We start from the raw sequence: 20,230 nt of genomic DNA, 5'->3' as shown, positions 1-20,230 counted from the left end.
GCTGGGCGTGGAGCCCGCCACCTCCGGAACCGCCAATTAATTAACTTTTTCAAATTAATTTCCCAAGCAAAATTCCATAATTACATCTGTCACCATCAGCCTGAGCTGGGCAGGCAAGACGACCCCGCAATGATGGAATGTGACCATACCAGGGGGTGACCATACTGGCCCCAGGAAGAAGTCAGAGACTGGAGGTTGGGTTTAACCCCGGCAGGGCGATGGTCTGGTATCCTTATGGATGCTGAATGGAAGGGGAGGGGGCCAAGAAACCAGAGCCCCCCTACCCCTGCAAGCCAGGCGGTGGAGGGCTCAGGGACACCCATGCCTACCCAGCTCATCCTGCTGCCCCCACCCCCCACCCTGTGCCCCCAAACCACAGTGGGTCTTGGCAGGGCCCAGTAGCAGCACAGGCACTGCGAGGCTGAGGAGGCCACGACTGCGGCGTTCTAATTTCCCAAAGGGGCTGAGATTAATTAGCTCACACACAGGCGCAGAGAGGGAGAGGAGAGTGGGAGCAGGGGCGGGTAGCGTCAGGCAAGGAGCTGGCTGGCACTCCCCCCACCCGCCCGGCAGGCAGTGCAGTCAGGCGGCCTTGACAGCCTGGGTGCTCTGAAGGTCAGTGGCCAAGCCGGCTGAGCCAGCAGACTGGCACTGTCGCCTTCCCAGAAGCCCGGAGACCAAGATTGGGAGGGGCAGCAACCAGGACAGCTGGCGGAGGTGGGGGCGGGGGCCACACTGATGGAGTCCGTGCCAGGTGCTCTGTCCACACCCTCTTCTATTCTCCCAGCAGCCTAAAGAGGTAGGCACCATGGCCTTCCCATTTCACAGATGAGAACACTGAGGCTCAGAACTGAGTTAAAATTCTCTCAAGTTGTGGATGGTAGAAGTGGCCCATCTCTAGAGCCCACCTTGCTGCCCGCTGAAATCCCTGCTGACACAAGGTCTGCAGGAGCCCTGGGCCTGGGGGACCCGGAGACCAGCTGCAGAGTTTATGAGTGTGGCTGTCTAACTGTGGCTTACCTCTGTCTCAGAGCATGTGCTCGGCAGACTCTCAGTCATTTCAGAGATGCAGAAACAGACTAGAAAGGGGAAGTAACTTGCCACATGGCACAGGGCCCCAAACCCAGACTTTCTGCCCCTCCATTTCAGGCCAGCACCAACTTCCAGCAAAACAAACCCAACTCGGTGACCTCTAGTGAGACCTGCCCCAGGGCCACGCTATGCCTGGTGCTCTCTTTAGCTAACCAGTACAGTACACTGATCGGGTTGGGGTGATCACTGTCACCCCTGTGCACAGAAGAGGAGGATAGCTCCAGCTCAAGGGCACTTTCTTAACTTCTCCCTGCAGGGCTCCCCAGAGAGGAGAAAGGCATCCCCAGGGAGGTGGGAGGGTAGGGATGGGAGAGGTGTATGATGCTGACCAGGCCCCTAAGCAGCTCTCACGAGCCTAGCAATTGATCTTCTCAGAAGTCTGCAAGAAGATCCCTGCAACCCTAGGGAGACTCAATCTGCTCCCTGCGCCACGCCTTGACTCCTACCCGACACCCAGTGAATCATGTCTCCGCAGAGGCCAAGGGCAACAGGGCTTACCTTCCCTGGGCTTACGGGATCAGCAGTCCCAAGGTTCTTGGGTCCAAGGTAACAGACGGCCCTAGAAGAGTCATGAGGCAGTGCCTAGGTGGGGAGGGGGCTGGCCCAACTAGGAATATTCTTCATTGTGTTAATTATGGGAGATGGGTAGGAGCCCCCCTGAGGCACAGGTCTACATGGGGTTTGGAGCCAGGGTTCCCCTCCCACTCGGCAGCCTCAAGCTAGGAGACCTCAGACAAATGGCTTGACCTTGCTGAGCCCACTCCCTGATCTGTGAAATGCCCACCATAATAGCCCCACCCCCACCTAGGGTCCTGTCTAGGGTCCTAGACAGGATGAATGTGAGGTTCTCAGTGCAGGGCCAACATGCATAGGTGCTCAATAAATGAGGGCTGTGTGGTTATTTTTACCGTCATCCTCAGCCAGCACCAGAATGAGTGAAAGCACTGCTCGAGCCAAGGATGTTGGGTAACCCAGGCTGTGGCCCCAGTTCTGCCACTGTTTGAGTCTGAGCCAATCGCTTATGTCTCAGTTTCCCCAGGCTCAAGTAGAGCATCCCCTGTCCTGCCCTCTTACCTGCAGGAACCCGGGGAGGTACGCACACGAAAGGGGTCTAAGGGGTCTGAGGGCTACAGCGAGGGCAGTACTTAGCTGAGCTTTTCTGACCACAGGAAGAGCCCACCTCTGCTTCTTACCAACCCTTCCTCCTATTTCCTTGTCCGCTTCCCACCCTAGCCCGGCCTGCTCCATGTCCATGCTTCTTCAAGCTCCCACAGTCCCAACAGCCCTTCCATAGGCGTATTCCAAGCCCTTCACTGCCCTGCAAAGGCCACATCAGCCACCTGGAAATCCCTGCCTGAGTCTAACTTGTGGCTTTGCTATCTGTTGGGGATTAGGGGATAGAAAAAAAATCTGAGAACCATGGTTGGCTTTCTGTGTATCTAACCATACTGTGAAGTCCCCAGGAGTGTGCACCCAAGAACTCCAGGTTCCTCTGTCCTGGGTCCCATCCATTCCCAACCATTCCCCTCCCAAGCTTCCTCAATCCCACACTCCATCATTCCCATCTAAGAACAGCCCTAGAGAAGGCTAAATCCACGACATTCTAATTAAGAAGTCTTTGGTGTGGGGTACCACTCCCAGAAAAATGCCAGCTTTGGTGGAGCCAACAGGTGGAGAGGAGGGCTGGACTCACCTGGAGATCCAAGTGTGACATGGTGCGAACCACACCCCACCATCTACTTCAGGTCTTGCAGTTTTAAGACAGAGATAAGGCTCATACCCATTTTACAGGTGGCTAAAGTGAAGTCAGAGAGGTTGGCAAACCAGGTCATGATTACACAGCAGGCAGTAACCAAACCTGGTGTGGAGCCCAGGCCTGTCCAATTCTAGAGCTGACGGCTCAGGGGACAGCCAGTTCTCCTGACTGGCCACTGCTGGTTGTTTTCTTTCGGTTGCCTGGTCCTCTCTTCTCCCCAACCACTAACCAGGCCTTTATGGGGGAGACCTATGTGGCCAGGAGGTGGGAGCCAACATGGGCCAGCGTTCACCTGCCCCCTTGACTTCTGCTAGGCTGTCTCAATCCTGTGGGACCAGAATGAGCTGCCCTCTGAGTGTTAGGAGACTGTGTCCAAAGTCCTTCATGAGCAATGAAGCCATTTTCATTGGACTCAATTCTCTCATCTGAAAAAGGATGCCTTTTTCTGTGTGTGAAATATGGGTTATGCCCCCAATTCTGCTCACTCAGGGAAGGCAAGCGCCAGCCTCAATGGGCAGCAGAAGCACAGAGGCTCTCTGAGGGCATCCCCTAACCCAGCAGCCCAGCCCTTCCTTGTACTCAGGCCAGGGACTAAAAATCAGGGGCTAAGTCTGAATTCTGAGTCTTAGTGTGCTGGCTGTAAGGCAGGAGGCTGGGGTGACCAGGGAGGGTGGGCTGACAGACTCCTGAGGGCACTCAGCCCACTAGATCAAGGGAGTCTCATTCCTCCCGTCTCTGGCACCCTGCAATCTCTCAAGGACCCCGCTCTCCGAGTGGGGGGAGCAGCTGGCCACTTGGCGCTCCCAGGAAAATCGATTCTCCATGGCTTTCCTTCTCCAGCCTTTCCTCTACCGAGCTCCCCCTGTCCCTTCCCCATCAACCCCCAACCGGCTCTGCCTGGGCTAGAGTTCCCCATACTGGAGGGCAAGTGAGTTTAACACTTTCATGCCTGTGACTGGGGCTTCCTTCCCCAGGGGTGGGGAAACATCTCCCTTCCCATGCCCACCCTGCAGAATTCAGCTGACTCTACACGGCCGAGGGTGGGTCTCCTTTGTGTGAGCCTACACAGGGGCCTTTCAGTGAATGGAGCCCCAGCCTTGTTGGGAGCGAGCCTGTGTGCACACCAGGCTCCATGGGGTCAATGCCCTGTGCCCAACTCTTCGCACCATCTGGGTGAGAGCTGTGGCCGGAGAACAACGGCCCAAGCCTGTAACAGGACGGAGCACACGTACCAGCGCCTTACTGGAGTCGTGTATGGGGTCCATGTGTGACTGTGTTTGTCCATTCGTCGGCTTGTCTGTGTCAGCATGTGTTGTGTGTGTGCGCCAGAGGCTGGGGCTGTGAGTGTGACAGCGAGTGTCCACAACGACTGTGACTGGGCCCTGCCCGTGAGTGTCAGCAATGTGTGCTGAGTCGTGTGCTGAGTGACTGTTTGTCCCAAGCGTGTGCCCCTGGGTGTGCCGCGTGGGATGTGCGTGAGTACGCGCTGCCTGCCAGGCCGCAGGGCCTTGTGGGGCTGCTGGGGATGGGGTGACTCACATCTCCTGAGCTCATCCTGCCGCCAGCCCGCCCAGCTCACCCTGCTCTGCTGGGCTCATGGCCGCCAGCGCTGGGGGCTGGGGGGGTGGGAGGGAGGCAGGCGCGGGCAGACTCGGCAGGGAGGCCGCTTGATAAATAACCTGCTGGTTCCCCAGGCCTCTGAGAAGGGGAGGCTGCATGGTAGGGAGCAGGGGGGAGCAGGAGGGAGGCAGTCCTGGCCCCCCAGCTTCAGCGGCCCTGGCCCCCACAGCCCAGGCTATGGCTCCGGTTCCTGTTTCATCGAAACCTGAGCTGGGAAAAGCCTATCGGGTCATCTTGCCTGTCCCGCCGGCCGCCAGGCCCAGGCAAGCTGCCCCTCAGGGGACAAGCCCGCAGCCTGGCCGCCCAGCCAGTGGGTGGGTGGGTGGGGGGAGGATATTTCTGTCCAGACTAAATGGAGCTCAAGGCCTCTGTCTGCACCCCCCCAACAGCTGCTCCCAGGGGCCCCCTGGCTCTGCAGGACTGAACTAAATATAGGCCCCCACCCCAGCAAACCCCCAATGTTCACCTCTTCCCATTGATCCCACCCACATGAGGGTAGGGAGAAGGCTGGAGAACCCGCTGTGTGAGCCTAGGCCAGTGTATCCCTCTCTCTGGGCTCTCAGCTATGAAACATGAAGTATTACTCAGCTCTAGGCCCTGACCTGCCCTAATAGGCCTTATCGGAGAGAAGATGCAAGTGACTAAATTGGGGTCTTTGTCCAGGGAGGTAAGGGCTGAAGTCCCCTCCTTCAAAATGACTCCAACCTGCTTCAGCAAAAGAATACCAGGGGAAGCTCTCGCCAGCATCCCCAAGTACCTTTAGGCTTATAAACATGGTCCCCTTCATCCTGCTTGTTCTTTGCCCAGGCTGGGCAATACCAGGCTCCTCCAATCTGCCCCAGCCGGACCCTGGCCAGGAAACAAGTTGTGCCAGGCTTGGGGAGGGGGGAGACGCGGGAGCATGACAGCTGCTATTTCCTGGAGGCCACAGTTGGGCACAACCCGGATTCCTGCCCAGCTCCACACTCCACCAGACAGCCTCTCCCAGGCTCTGGCCTTCAGCAGGGCACCCCTTCCCCAGTGTCAGCCCCGTCATCAGCCAGGGTCCCACCCAGTCCCTCTTGTCCCCTGCACTGGTACAGACAGGAAGGAGGTGCCGGATGCACCTTCTGGCCTGGGCTGGGAGAATGGTGGTCTCTGCAGGGTTCAACAGGCGGGGGAGGCAGCCCCAGCTTCCCCTCCTGCCTGCCTGCCCACCCGGCTGCTTCCCCCAGCCCCACACGCACCGAATTCCCTACATGCCTGTCTGTCTCTGACAGCTCGCGCAAATACTTGGCTGCGCGGGCACCCGCTGTTCTGAGCCCGCTGCGCCTCCTCCCCTGCCTTCCCCGGGGGGCTCTGCAGACACAGCCAGGGATGGGAGGGGGGCCAGAGCCAAGAAGCCTGGTGGGCAGTAGGGGGAGTGAAAGCAGGAGGAATCAGTCTCAGTGCTCCATCCCCAGGCCTGGGGGAACTGAGGGACTTGGGAGGCCACCATGAACCAGCCTTAGCTGGGTGGCAGCTGCCGACGCCCCCGCTGCCCCCCCCCCCCCCGGAACCTCCCAGGAGGACCTTCCGGAGGCCTCCCACTCGTCTCAGCCGATGAAACAGCATCTGCCACCCCCGCGGCGGCAGCTCAGGACAGGGCGGAGGGCACCACAAGGCCCCTGGGGAAGGCTTTGAAATCTGGACTATGGCCCGGCCCCTCCTGAAAGCCCCGGCCCCCCACCACAGGCCCAGCCCCTGAGCTTGAGGGGCTGAGTTCCAGCCCTCCTGCAGTGTGAGGGGTACACCCGCCCAGCTGCCAGGCCTGGGACGCCTCCATCGGACTGGCTGGGGGCCTCGTTTGCCCCCAACTCTCCTCCTTCCTGCTTGCCTTGCCTCCCTCCCTGGGGACCAGTGGAGGAAACACTTCCTGAGAACAGCTGGGATTTTCCACTGGACACTGGCCTCGCCGGTCAGCCCCTTATGTGCACCCCCAACCTCATTCCTTCTCCCAGAGTCACCCCTTCAGCCAAATCATACTCCCACCCCACCGCCAAGGACACCCCTCCTCTCCCTACCATCCTCCCACTTGCCTCAGCATCCCCAGTACCCAGCACATGTCCAGGCACTGAGTAGACAATGAACGAATGGCCACATGGAATGACACGCTCCATTTTGCAGATGGGTATACCGAGATCAGGAGCGAGCCCAGCTCCCATCCAGGCTCTTCCTGAATGGGAAGAATGGCCCTGGCGGCAGGGCCCTTCTCTATTGTTTCCCACCTGGTACACTTTCTACCCCAGGAACCAGTGCAGCCCTCCCAAGCTTCTCATGCATCAGGGTGACTCCAAACAGAATTTATCAGTGCTCTGGGGCCAAATGCCCAGCTGACTATTCAGGACCACTGGTCCAACTCTTCCAAAGCGTTAGGGTGGGCTTTAAAAGAATCGCAACTGTACTGTCTTTGTGACTAGACTGTGGGGTGAAGCCTCCTCTCCCCATTGCACAGATGGGGCTGCAGAGGCCCCCAGGGGAGGGGGGAGCTGCAGGCGGCCGTGAATCAGAGGGGGAGCTGGGAAGCCGCCCGGCCCTGCCGGCTGTCGCTGGAAGCAACAGCCTGCGTTTCCTCCTCACACTGGTGCCTGGGGAAGCGTGGGCAGCGGGCGGGCGGGCACTGCCGTGAGGACCCCTCCCATGCCCGCAGGCTAGCTGCGTCCCCTCACTGCCTGCCTGGGCCCACACAGCCCACTCCCCGTGCTGGGGTGGTTTATTTCCAGAGAGGGGCAGACCAGAGGCAGAACTGGGTTTCATGTCACTGGCGGGCACCACAGGGAAGCCCCTCCTCTCAGATTCTCAATGTTCTTAGCATCGAACAAGATTGAAACATGACCATTCACTCTTCCTTCCAGCAGCAGAGCCCACGGTTCTGTGATTCTAGACTCTCAACGCGACAAGAATCCTGACAAGAATCCCTCAGCTCCAAGCATTCTATGATTCTAGACTTCTGTGACTTAAGATTCCAGGCCACCAAGATCGGACACCACCAGAAGAAAGGGGGCCAAGTCCACTCCTACCTGCTGCTGGAGGCCCAGCTAAGCAATTTTCTATCGAGCTTTGGGGGAGGCGGGTCAGGCAGGAAAGGAGCTGGGCTCTCCCATCAGGGTCACCAGGAACTGGACATGAGGCTGTGGGGCAGGGCAAGGGGTTATGGGGATCAAGCTGGTCTAGTCTTGGAGGACAGGCGACCACCTTGTGGCAAACACAGCCATGGACGCTGCAGCTGTCAGGAGGCCCAGACCTCGCTAGAGTGCAAGCAGGTAGGTAGGGCTTTGTCAGCTTGTGCCCCCACCCTGGAGCTCAGAGGGAGGAGGGGTGTCAGGTCAGGGCTGGTCTCCCTGCTTCTCAGGTTCCAAGCCAAGCTCCACGCTTCATCTTCCAGTCTTCACCACCCACTGCTTCCTCCTTCCCACCACAGTCCCTCACCTCTCAGGCTCCCAGGCCAGCCCCAGCCCAGGCCAGCTGGCAGCCAGCCAGCCAGGGCAAGGTTCCCAAGCCCATTTGATAGATGGAAAAACTGAGGTTGGAGGGAGAAGATGACATGACCTGCCCCAAGGGCTCAGCCTTGGTAGCCTACTGGTCTCTGGATGCATCTCTCAGTCCCGCCCCTCAACCTTGCTTCGTAGAATCCTCTGCAGGGCCAGTGGGTCTCCCCTAAACAGTCTCCTCACCAACATAAGTACATCTCCCCCTCCTGGTGTCCCTTGAGAGCACTCAATTCCACAGCCAATCACCTGCTCATTCATTGATTCATTCTTTCATTCACCCAACTAGCCAATCAGCCCATCTTCCCAACAAGTGCCAGGTCCCTTGCCAGGGGTCTGGGGGACTCAAGAAGGAAAGAAAACAAGGCCTGTACCCCGCAGGCATTGACGGAGTGCCTGCTGTGTGCTAGGCAGTATGGACTGCCACGCACAGCCCAACCTTGGCTGTCCTTGTGGTGTTCACGGCCCATCAAGGGCTCTGCCAGGACCCAATCCCACTTGCAGGAGTGGCAAGTCCCAAACGCTCCAGCCTCAGTTTCCTCATCTGTATATGGGGAAGCTAATGGCACCCACATCACTGGCCTACTGTGAGGAAAGAATGAAGTGAAGGCTAGAAAGCCGTCCACACAGTGCCTGCCCTCAGTCAGGGGCTGGGACGGGTTAGCCATTGTCATCACCATTGTTAAGACCTACTATGATTATCATAGTAATAACTGGGAGACAGCAAGTGATTAGAGCAGCAGCTAAAGCTCTTCAAACACTTAACTGGTGCCAGACACTGAGAGGACAGGAAGGAATCACTGCCACATCCCGTTGCAAGGCTGGCAAGGAGCAAGCCCAGTAGCCTCCCATTAGCATCTGATGATCAAGGGACTCGATGGTTAGAAGCATGGCCCTGCCTCCACGGAAGGTCTACTCCAACATGTGTTCATGGGTGCTGCACATGTATAGCAACCTTTTAACCATGCACATTAATACATGTCTACACATGAAAGCTGGGAGGGCCAGCAGGTGAGGTGGGAAGCGAGATGGCAGTGAAGGGAACACAACTGCTGACGCTGGCTCAGGCCTCCCACCCTAGCCCACCCCACCCTGGCCAGTGATCACAGCAGAGCTGAGGGGACTGTGGCAAGAGCAAGGACCAGGCCAGTGGGGAGAGGCCCGAAAAGATGCTTTGCATAGTTCTGGCCACCAGATTACAGGCCTAGGCTAGGCCCTTAGGTGGGGATGTGGGGGCTGCCAGGTGCTTGCAGTCCCACATGGGGCAGGCTACTGCGCCTGCACTTTATGCTTGTCCTGGCATGGCACGTGAGCGTTCCTGCTGGCAGACCGGGCGAGTCCGAGGAGGTCAGGGGAGGTCACAGTGAAGGGAGGGAACAGTAGGCCCAAGGGCCAAGTGGGGTCTGCCGGACAGGGGAGGGTGGGCACAGGGCTCCCCCGGGGCCACCGGGCAGGCCTGGCTCTGCCCTGCTGGGGCCAGCAGCTGGAGGGAAGTAAATATAGCGCGGGGCGTCCCGGCCACATTCCTGGGAGGCCAGTGCGGCCCGCCTGCCCGCTGCTCTAGGCAGAGCGCAGCAGCCAGGGCCCAGAACTGCCCCTGCCCTCTTCCCAAACAAACAGAAAAATAAATAAAACCAGCTCTCACAGCCAGCACAGCTGGGGGGATGGGGGCAGGAAGGGGTGGACAGGGTTGGGGGGGCGGCCAGGCACACCAGTTGCCACTGTTTCTGTCCTGCTGGGGAGGAGCAGGCCAACAAAAAGAGAAAAATGGAGGGAAAGGGCAGAGGGACAGTCAGAGATGTGAGAGAGGAGGAGAGGACCCGCAGGAGAGATGAGTTGTGACAGACAGAGGTGTGTGTTTGGGGGGGCAGGTCAAGAGGGATACGGATGGTATCAGGGCTGGGGGGAGGCACAGACAGCCCCGAGGTCAGTAATTCAGCAATTCAGTGACAGGGATACCCCAGGGCGGGCAGCAGGCAGACAAAGGGGGCCTGTGGGCTGGGGCAGGGGGCTGGCTCCGAAGGCCATGAAATATTAAAGACCTTAGGCCAATGAGTGACAGAGGTCATAGAAATAAGGAGACTAGCCAGGGAGATACAGGGACCCTGGAGCAGACCACCCCCGCCCTCCCCAGTCCCCCTCTACCACCTCCGGAGCCCAGCCAGCCTCCCCCAGCTCTCCTCCTGCCGTGGCTGCTTTCTGTCTTTCCATCCAGACGGAGGATGGGCTGAGGGTGGGAGGGGCCCAGGGGATTAGTGAGGGCAGGGGACCTTTGCGGTTCTCTCTTCCCTCCGGCTGATCTGTGCACAGCCAGCCCTCCAGAGCTGCCAGCCACCCTAGTCAGAAGGCCAGGAGGCCTGTCAGCACAGCCACTGCCACAGGCACCTCCTGGGGAAGGAGGGGGTAGACATCCAGCTTCCCCTTCACAGAAAAAAAAAAAAAAAAAATCAGCCGCGCCACCACTTTCCACAGAGATCAGCGGGAGGGAAGGCCATGCCTCACAGCTCAGCTGAGCCAGCCAGTCAACAGGCAAGCAAGCCAGTGGGTCATCCCCCAGCCCTCCCACCGCCGCCCCTCTCCCCCGCCCCACCATCAACCTCATGACCTTGGCCAGTCTCCCTGTCCCCGAGCCTGTGTCTTCACCAGCCCCACCCCACCCCAGGCTTGGTGTGAGGAAAAGAAATAAGAGTACAAGTAACACTTTGAAAACCTGCAGAGGGGGCTAGGGCCAAGCATGCAGGTAATCCTGTGAGGTCAGGCCCATCGTGGGTCCCATCTCACAAATGGGGAAGAGAAACCCAGACAGCCAGAGTGACGTACCCAAGGTCATACACCTGGCAACTAGCAGAATAAAGACAGAAACGCTAACCATGAGCCATGTGGGGGACAGGAAGTCCTCATCACCATAAAAGCCAACTTCTATTGAATGCTGACTGTGGGCTAGCCACTGATGGTGGGCACTGCACAGCCTTCCCTGTGTCCATGTGAAAATAGCCTTGTGAGGCAGGCACTCTTACACTCCCATTTCAGGGATAAGGAAACTGAGGATCACAGAGCATATATGGACCAAAGGTCATACATATATCCAGCTTGGCAGTGACATAGCCAGGATTTGGAGCCAGGTCTGACTCCTGAGCCAGTGGTCAAATATACCTGTTTGGGTGAGGTCGAGGCTGGGAGTTAGGAGGGGCCAGTAGCGGGGGAGCTCAGTGATGCTATCGGTGCCTGGAACAGCCACCAGGAAAAGGTCAAAAACAAAGTCACAACTGCTAGACCAAGGGGTGGTCAGCAAATCCTCTGGGAATAAGGAGATGGGCAGAGCCTGTGGGGGTCAACAGTGAAGATACTGTTTAGGGGCTTGGCCAGAGTGACCTGCCTGGTCCACTCAGAGCCCAGGTACCAGACAACACAAGCCCCTCCCCCTAGCACAGGGCTACTGAGGCTGGTCATTAAAGGCTCAGCAAAGCCCCGTCCTGTTGGCCCCCAGGGCTGCAACCAGCACCCGAGGGCCGGTGTGCCAGGAACTAATCACACCCCACCTCCAGAGCCCCCAGTGCAGGCGGAAGAGGGGGCAAGATCCCCTCCCTCCCTCCCAGGCCCTGTGAGCCCAGAGGGAGGCCAGCATCAGAGGCAGGAAATGAAGAAGAATTTGCGATCTAATTGAGCTGGCGGGGGATTAGGCGGCAGAATGCAATTACAGGGGCTGGAGCAGGGCCAGGGGCACTGACACCCTGAGATGTGGCCTGGCCCAGGTGACTGGGCTGAGCCAGTCTCTGGCCAGAGACACCCTATGGGGAGTGGGGTGTGGAGAAGGAGATAGGTAGGCAAAGATTGGGGCCAGACCACTCTTCAGCACACACAGGATTGCAGGGTTCCAGCTCCATGAAATACCCAAAATCAAGTTTTCCTGAGAATTCTTCCCCAGAGAACAGCCCTATGCACTCTATCACCGGGAGCAGGCAGAGAGGAACACACGTTCTCACAGGCTCCACTCATGCATATACACACATGTGTTCATGCTCCCAGGAAAGGCCCACAGATCCATGCTCACTTGCATGGGGACAGGCTCCCAACCTGCAGACACACAGCAATGGCCCTTTGTTGCCAGTGGCTCCACCAAAGAGGGGAAAAACACAAAACAAAACAAAAAAATACACCCATGACCTTAAAATCCTTTTATTCCCATAATCACAGGCTGCCATTGCCGTGGATACGCGCTGTCACCCCGGCCCCAGCCTGTCTCCCTCCATGGCTTCCAAACTCCCAGCAGGCAGGCAGACGGGGAGGCTGCCCAGTTACTGCTGGGGAGGGCAGGGGAGGAGAAGGACCGGGTGGGAGAGGTTCAACACCACACACGTTCACAGACTCAGGGCCTCAACTAGGGAGGGAAAGACTCAGAAAAACAGATGGGCAGACAGAGATACAGAAAGAGCAAGGAACACAGACACCAGCTACCAAAGACATAGACCACTGTTAGCATAGCTCAGACATGCCCACTCCCAGAGTCACACACGCTTTCCCAATTCAGTACCACCCAAGGAGTGACACAGTCCCCAATTTACAAGCGTATATAAAACACACAGATATACACAAATATGAACACACCCTCTCCGAAATTCTAGGCCCACACAACTTAGAATATACACGTTCCTAGATTTACAGAGACAGACTCAACTTTCAGATATAGACTCTCAGGCTCACAACACACACGTATATATATATGCGATGCAGACACAACTTTTAGATCTATAAACACACGTCCTGATTCAAATACACACAGGCTCAGACTCCCAACACCCCAAGATAAACAGACACACATTCAACACACATAGTCACAGATATATCCATCTTGAGTCATTAGCACACACACTGCCCAGATTCCCGCATCCCATACCAACAGACCAGACCTACACAGCCTCACTGAGCAGCTGACTGTCTTTGGCTTTAGAGGGTAGGTGGAATGGTTGGAGATTCCTGGGTCCTTGAGGGGGCAGTCCTTTCTCACTGCCTGCAGCCTGGGAGGTGGGCTCAAAGTTGGGGGGAATAAAGGGGGAAGTAAGAGAAAGCAAAAAAGAAAAAACTTGAGTGGGATATTCTTGTTGGGCAGTAGCGCGTGAGTAACTGGGGAGGCTTTTTGTGGTCTGGTGAGTTTCAGCTATGAGTGAGAGTTTAACTATTAATACACTTAATCAAGGGCACTTCACACACACACGCACACCCTACAACCATACGCAGAGGCTAGGATGGGACCAGGTGGTGGTGGGGGGGGGTAAGAGAGGGAGAGCCACAGATAAAAAAGGGGAAAGCTCCATTCAGGGGCCCAGGGGGCAGGTAAACAGGGCAGAGTTTCAGCCCTGGGCCTACCTCCAGGGCAGTGGGGGGTAGAGTCAATGATTCATTTCTGCAAGTCCAGAGGGTGGGGCTTGACACATAGTAGGTGCTCAATAAATACACAGTGGGCCAATGAATGAAGAACTGAACCACATGTAAAGGGTAGCAATAATAATAACAACAGTAATGATAAGTGAGCCCCGCCCCATCTTTGGCTGATTGAGACATGCTTCAGAACACCAAGCTGGGCAGCTGGCTTTGACTTCATGGTCACCCCAAAAAGACAGGGGATCTAAGAAAGTAGGCCAGAGTCTGGCTCATCAGCATCCCAGCATCCCTCCATCCTATCCTTTACCCTGGAAAGGCAGCTGACCCCGGCCCGGCCTACACCCCTCCCTCCCAGAGAGACCCCCCAATCTCCATTCTACTGTCCCATGAATAAGTAGGTAAGGTCCCAAAGAAAGCAGGGCATTTAATTCCCATAGACTTGTTTCTTTATCCAGATGGAACCTGCCTGCCCCCCAATCCTATGAGCCTCAGCTTCTCATTTGCCAAATGGGTAGAAGCTGAAAAGAGGCAGCAAGAGCTGAGGGTCACAGTAGGAACCCACAGAACACAGGCTTAATCTGGTCTGGGCCCTGGATGCAGAATCCTCCCCTTCCCCCACCCAGCCCAGCCCTGCCGGGTGGACATTCCAGGCCTCACGTGATAAAGACGAGGCCGCTGGCCCACGGGTAAGTCAACAGGCTCTGTCGGGGGAGAGATAGGAGGCCCCGGCCAGGGTCACCTGCTGAGCCGGGAAAACAGCCGGGCCCAAATACACACATAAATAAGGCGCCAACGGACAGTCAGCAAAGGGTCTGTCTTCTGCAGAGGAACCTCTGCCCCCCACCTAGGAAAGGGAGGTGGCATGCGAGAGGGAGGCTCAAGGCTAGCTCTTGCTTCCCTGGGAGAGCCCCAGTTCCTGCCAAGATTGGAGGTGGGGGTGTGGGAGGGGTGGGCTTCTACCAAGTGCCCCAGGACTAACTGAGAACTCAGAGGCCAACCTCCCTCAGCTGTTCCCACCCCTTTCCAGGGCAAAAATCACCCCCTCTCCCTCCTCCCCAAGGAGAGAGGACAATTTCCGTTCTGGGAAGGGGGTGACAGCTGCAGAGCGGGCCACTATCCACCCCCCTCCCGCCCGACCCCGCCAGCTCTTGCTTGAGTCTCATCCAGGGAAACTGCTAAATCAACACTACGCAGTAGTAGGTAACGCGGGCCTCAGTCTCCCCGCATCGCTCTCAAAAAGGCGTTTGGGAGGCGACTTCTGGTCTCAGTCCCTGGTTTCCTAAGACGGTAGGCACCTAGGGTACGGGGTGGGTGGGGGGGTCTTTCGGGAGGGGGATTAGGGCAAGCTTCGGCCAGTACGCCCCCTAAAACCGTCTAATTGAAATGCTCTCACTTGCATGAAGAGCCTTCCCCCGGCCCCCGCCTCCCGCCCCCGCGGGCCGGGGCAGCTGAGGTGGCGCCGGGCGTTCAAATAGCGCTCCAAACAAGTCCGCAGCGACCGCGCACGCAGCCCCCGCCAGGCGGCCCCAGCGGAAAACTTGAAAGGGACTCTGTTTGCCGGCCGCCCTGGGGCGGCTCCGGCGGGGGCGAGGGCCGAACGAACGCACACGCCCCCTCCCCAGCGCTTCCTGCGCAAACGCGGGGAGGCGGGGGTGGGTGGGGGGCAGCTGGCCCACCACAAAACCTCGAGCTCGGAACAGCGGCTGCGGCGCAGGGAAAGGCGGAGGTCAAGAGGCTGGCTCGCCAGAACCCCCCGCCCCCCGCTTCAGCCCCTTCAATCCGAAGACGCGACTCTCAGACCACCCAGGGTCCAGGGGGCAAAGTAGGGCGCGGCTGCCAACCCTTCAGACCGCCGTCGCAGGAGACAACAGGGAGCAGGTCTTCCCGGAAGAGTCCCTACAGAACCCCCAAATCTGCTGGTTCCTCCTTGCAGCCCGTGGCACCAGCCCAACTCCGCGGACCCCTTCTGATTCCTGAGGTGGGGGGCACCAAAAGGCGATTTTGCTCCCTCATTGGGCGCTTCAGGTCTTCTGACAGGTCCCGGGAGGCGGCCCCCCGTTTAAAAACCGGGGTCACTCACTTTCTGTGGATCCTACAAATAAACAAAGCCAGGCGCACCCCGCGCTCCCCGCCGGAAAGCAGCCCATTACGGGCGAGGACAACTTCCCCCAGCAAGAAAATTAACACATTCTTCTCACGGCGGTTCGGCCCCTCGCTCTGGGGAAGCAAAGAGGGAGGGGGGCTCGGGGCCAAACTTCAAGGGTAAATTTGGGGCCAGAGCAGCGAAGCAGGCGGCTGGGACCCACCTCCCACAGCTCCGCAGCTAGAAGAACACCCCCATTTTCCCTCCCTGGCTTTGCATGCTGCTTGGCCACGCGGGGCTCGGGAGACAGGCTGAAAGACTCCCTAAGGCTAGTGAGGAAGGGAGAGAGAGGCCGCGGGGTGCAGTGGTGGTCGGGGCTGATACTCTGACGAAAAAAGAAAAAGGTCAAACTTGATCTGCCCGCCAGACACCCCGCGGGCAGCGGGGGCGAGGAGCCTGAGGGGAAATGTAGAAGTGGCCACCGCCCCCTCCAAAAGGAGGGGGAGACTCAGCCGCGCGTCGTCTAGGACATTAAGAGCAGTGAGTGATGCCCCCAAAAGACAGGACTACGAATAGGGTCTGTTGGGGGGGAGTGCGCGCCGAAGATCTCCAATCAGCCGCCCCCGCAGACGGAGCGCGAGCCCAGCGCCGAGAGGTAAAGACACTGGCTCCCGCCGCCCCTGTGCCCTCAAGCTCGAGTACTTGGGGAGGGGACAGTACCCCGCAGGGAGAGCCCCTGCCCCAATCCAAGGCGCCCAAGCCGCCGTCCCCGACCCTAAAACCCCTCTTTTTGTCTGAACTCAGTGATCTGCGACCGAGCTGACTGCGGCTTGGGGAGGCTTGAGTATAGAAGAGGCCACTGAGCGATCACTGGAGCTAGGGCTCCTAGCCCCCGGGGCTCCGAGGCTCAGATTACGGGCGCCCCCCGCCACACCCAAGCACGGACCCCTCTTTTCCCGTCCCTCGCTCTCCGCACCTGAACTTCGGGGGAGCCCGCGCCGCCAAACTTTCCGCAGACTTGCAGCGAACTCCGGCCCCGGCCGCGCACCGGGCCCGGGGGGAAGAGCGGGAGGTAGGCGGGGAAGGGGAGGGGGCCGGCCTCCGGGGGGGTCGGGGGAGGGCCGTGGCCCGACACCTACCGGCTCTCAGAGTCCTCCAAGCCGCCACTGCCGCCGCCGCCGCGAGGCCGAGGGGGAGGGGCGGGGCGGGGAGCTGCGCTCCGCTCTGGGCACCTCCGCCGCCGTGCGCTCCGCTCCAGCCGCGCCGCCCGCCGTGCCCGGGTCCAGAGCCGGAGTCACGCCGCCGCGGCTGGCCGGAGGCGGGGAGGGGGGGGAGCCTGCAGCACCTGCCCCTCCTCCCCCTCCCCGCGGCCCAAATTAAAAAACAACAAAAAGCAACTAATCACCCCCGAGCGTAGCGCGGAGCGGCTGGCTGAGGGCGCAGCGTGAGGCGCCCGGACTCAGCAGGCGGCGCGCATGGCTGGGCAGGGCTGGGACGCGGGGCCCGGCTTCGGGGAACAAGGTTCGGCTGCTCTTCTCTCTCGGCTCGGGCGCCTGCTCTCGCCGCCGCCTCTGCTGCCGCCTCTACATCGCCGCTCAGGCTCCGCCGGCGCGCGCCCGCCCGGGCAGGAGCTCTGAACGCTGCCCAGGGGCTGCCAGCAAAACCCGGACCGGACTGCACGCTCCCTCCTCCTCCCCCCCCGCCCCCCCGCGCCACCTCGGCTCCCCTCCCTCCTCCCTCCGCCTCCCTCCCGACGCAGCTCTGGCCAGTTGGACGCCGCAGGCTCTCAGGCCGGAGCCGCAGCCATGCGCCTCTAGCTCCCTGCGCTCTGACGAGGTCGGCCAAGCCTCAGCTCTCCAGCGCGCCCGGTCTTCACCTCTTTTCCCGCAACTTTACAAAAAATACGAGGACCTCACCCGTTCTGTAAGGAGTGCATGGGCTTGAAGACGCACCTTACGGGGAAATCCGGCATCCCTCGCCAGCCGGCCGCGAAGCTACAAGGACCTGTAGGGAGGGTTTAGCCGCGCCCCTCAGCTCAGGTGCGCGTGGGGCCGGGTACTCCTAGCCGAACACTCTTGGAACTAGACGAGTGTTCAGAGTCCACTCTTCCCAGAGCGCTTTCCCATACTCAGTGGGCTCTAGTTCCCAGGGAGAAAGGGGGCAGACGTCCCTGTTCCTATTACCCAGATGAGGAAACTGATTCGAGAAAGGACATTTTGTTTGCTACGCCGCCCCCAACCAAAATACTTGAGTCCTGAAGCTAAAGCGACCACACAGTGGTGTTCTGAGACGGTGGCCTGTGAACTCTGAGCCTGAAACAGTGCCTAGCACAGCGCCATGTTCAACAGACACTGGCTGAAAGAATAAAAACGCAGTGGATTCAGATTTGGACCCGCACATCCTCACCGTCATTCACCGGGCCCCCCCATCTGCCCAGCTTGGGCTAATCCTAAAGCTGCATATATCGACCTCTTCACCACTTCAGAGACCCATAGCCACTTCAGAGACCCATAGCGCAAGCCCCGTGGAAAGTTTCTTCAGTTCTGTGGAATTCGTGGGGGTGGCTTTGTGCTTCCTGCGATAGAGAAAACACAGCCCCCAGAGGAGAGACCCTAAAGGGGCAGGGCAGTTGGTGAAGTCTACCTAGGGTTAAATGTTACAGCCTGGGGCCTAGATAACTGGGAGTTAACTGTGGCAGCCTGGGTGCCTCCAGTCACAGGAGCAGTCTTAGTGGAAGAAATGGAAGCAGTTCCCACCTCACTGTCTCTTCTCCTTGGTGTTGCTTGCCTGGGTGGCGCAGCACCTGGGGCCTGGGTCTCACAGGAGCAGCCTGTGGATGCCCACCGTCCAAGCTTTCTAAATTTGGCTTTGGGACTTTGACCCAGCCAGGGGATAGCGGTGTGAGGGAGGTGTCAGAGGGCAGAGTTCATCTAGAATGTGTTGCCTGTCTACCTGCCCTGACCTCCAAGGCCACAGGGAGTGACCCTTTCATGGACACCCCCTCCCTTTCTCAATTGCTGAGAAGTATTCTCTCAACTGTGTGTCAAGGAATGGCTCCTAAATGGGGGGGAGGCTTTAGCCTCTCCTCTCCAGCAATGTTCCACAAAGCCACCTCAAACATACCACATGAGGAAAGCAAGGTACTTGATCTGAGAACATAGTTTTAAGACAAATGAACACCTCTAGATTATCACCACTAAACTGCTTAAAGACAGACATTCTGGCCGACCCTGAGTGTCAGGTACTATGTTGGACACTCACTTGACTGTACGAGGAGATATGAGGCAGCGACCCATGCCAAGATGACCAAAGATCTCCAAACACTCAGCCCACCACGATCTACCTTTTCTGAGGAAGCTCAGGCCCAGACTCTGAGGGGGGACTTGCTCCCCAGAAGTCAGCAGCAGACCTGAGAGGATTAGGACCCAAGAAATGAAACTCCGTCCTCAGGGAACTGCAGCCTAGGCGGGGAGAGTACCGAATCAGGCCCTGCACACCTGAAAAAAGCTTCATGCTGAAATTCATGGGGTGTGGGGGACGGTACTTCCACCTTAGGGAATTACTACTAAATATCCACTTTTTCCCCAAGGACGTCTGCCCACCCTCCTCAACTTGGCAAAGGCCAAGGGGCTGCAGGCTGCAATGGAGATGAGTCAGGTGATCCCAATGGTGACTTTCTCAGGGATAGAGTGTTTGCATATGTCTGGCACAGTTGAGTCAGTCTTGGAGTCTTCCCCTTCTCCTGGAAATTAAGAAGTAGAGGGAGACCCAGATCCTCACCTCTCTACCCCAGATAGGAGCCAGAGAGGAGAGTGGCAGAACTGTCCACATGGAAAATGCAACATGAACAGGAAATGCCATGTGCAAATCATCTGCATAGAACTCTAACCATAAAGAGTGAGACAAGGGGGAGACAGCCAGGAAGGATTGGGCAGGAGGTCTCTGGCCTTGGGGGTGACTATCCCCACTCTATGCCCCTTCCACAAGAAGTAAAGGGATCCTGGTTCACTATTCCTCCCCAAAAGTATTTGAATTTCACATTGCTATTCAATCAATCAGCTTAGATTTAGGAAGCAATTTCCATAAGTCTTCAGTACCAGTGGGGGAGAGAAGAGGCATGTAGCCACCTGCCCTGTCTTCTGGGTAGGATCTTGCTCTCCTGGTTCTGGTTAGAATATCCATAGCTGGCATTTACAAAGCCTTAACCCTGAGTAGGGCATTAAACTAAACAGTTAAGGCACCTTATCTCATTTAATCCTTACAGCATCCCCAGTAGTGGTAGCATCCCCAATTTTCAGATGAGGAAACTGACATGAGACAGGCACCAAAGTTGTTTTCCTAACCCCTGAGATTTGTTGGCCTAGTGAAGCTTCTCTGTCTGGGATTCACCTTGGTCATCATCCTATAGTGACTCCTCAAAGCCCACCGGGCTCAGCTCAAGCGCCTGCCCCAGCTTGGTCTGGCTTCCCTAACTGGTCCTGTTCTTCCCTGCAGTTCCTAAGCCCTGCTGACCAACACCATTCAACACTGGTGGTTCTTTCAGACACCTCAAAACTTCCCTTCAAGTTTGCATGTCTTTGTACAAATTGTTCCCTCTGCCCAGAAGGCTCTTAATCAAGCTCACCTCCTGAAGTCCTCATTGAAGACCAAGAGCATGTTATCACTCCACTGGGAATCTTCTCTGACTTCTCTGCCTCAGTTTGGCTTCTCTCTACAGAGCCAGCACTAGCCTTTGTGCAAATCAGAAAAAGCTACCACTTTTTGACAGGTATAAAGTGAAAGTGAAGTCACTCA

The 20,230-nt window shown here is 57.9% G+C and overlaps 1 protein-coding gene across 2 annotated transcripts in view; it reads right to left on the bottom strand.

Moving 5' to 3' along the window:
- CXXC5 (CXXC finger protein 5) overlaps window positions 1–16,660 on the bottom strand; it is a 33,843-nt gene extending 17,183 nt beyond the window's left edge. The window contains exon 1 of one of the 2 annotated variants that reach the window (XM_068980284.1): window positions 16,576–16,660. The gene's annotated coding sequence lies outside the window, so the exon portion shown is untranslated. Of the gene's footprint in view, window positions 1–16,412; window positions 16,481–16,575 lie in introns of those variants that run through there. The other variant, XM_068980286.1, reaches the window with a different exon arrangement.
- Window positions 16,661–20,230: the final 3,570 nt, after the last annotated feature.

The sequence above is a fragment of the Capricornis sumatraensis genome, chromosome 9 (assembly GCF_032405125.1).
Source record: "Capricornis sumatraensis isolate serow.1 chromosome 9, serow.2, whole genome shotgun sequence".
Taxonomy (NCBI): Eukaryota; Metazoa; Chordata; class Mammalia; order Artiodactyla; family Bovidae; genus Capricornis; species Capricornis sumatraensis.
The sequence above is the reverse complement of the archived record's forward strand: the minus strand, read 5'-3'. Positions and strand labels throughout refer to the sequence as shown.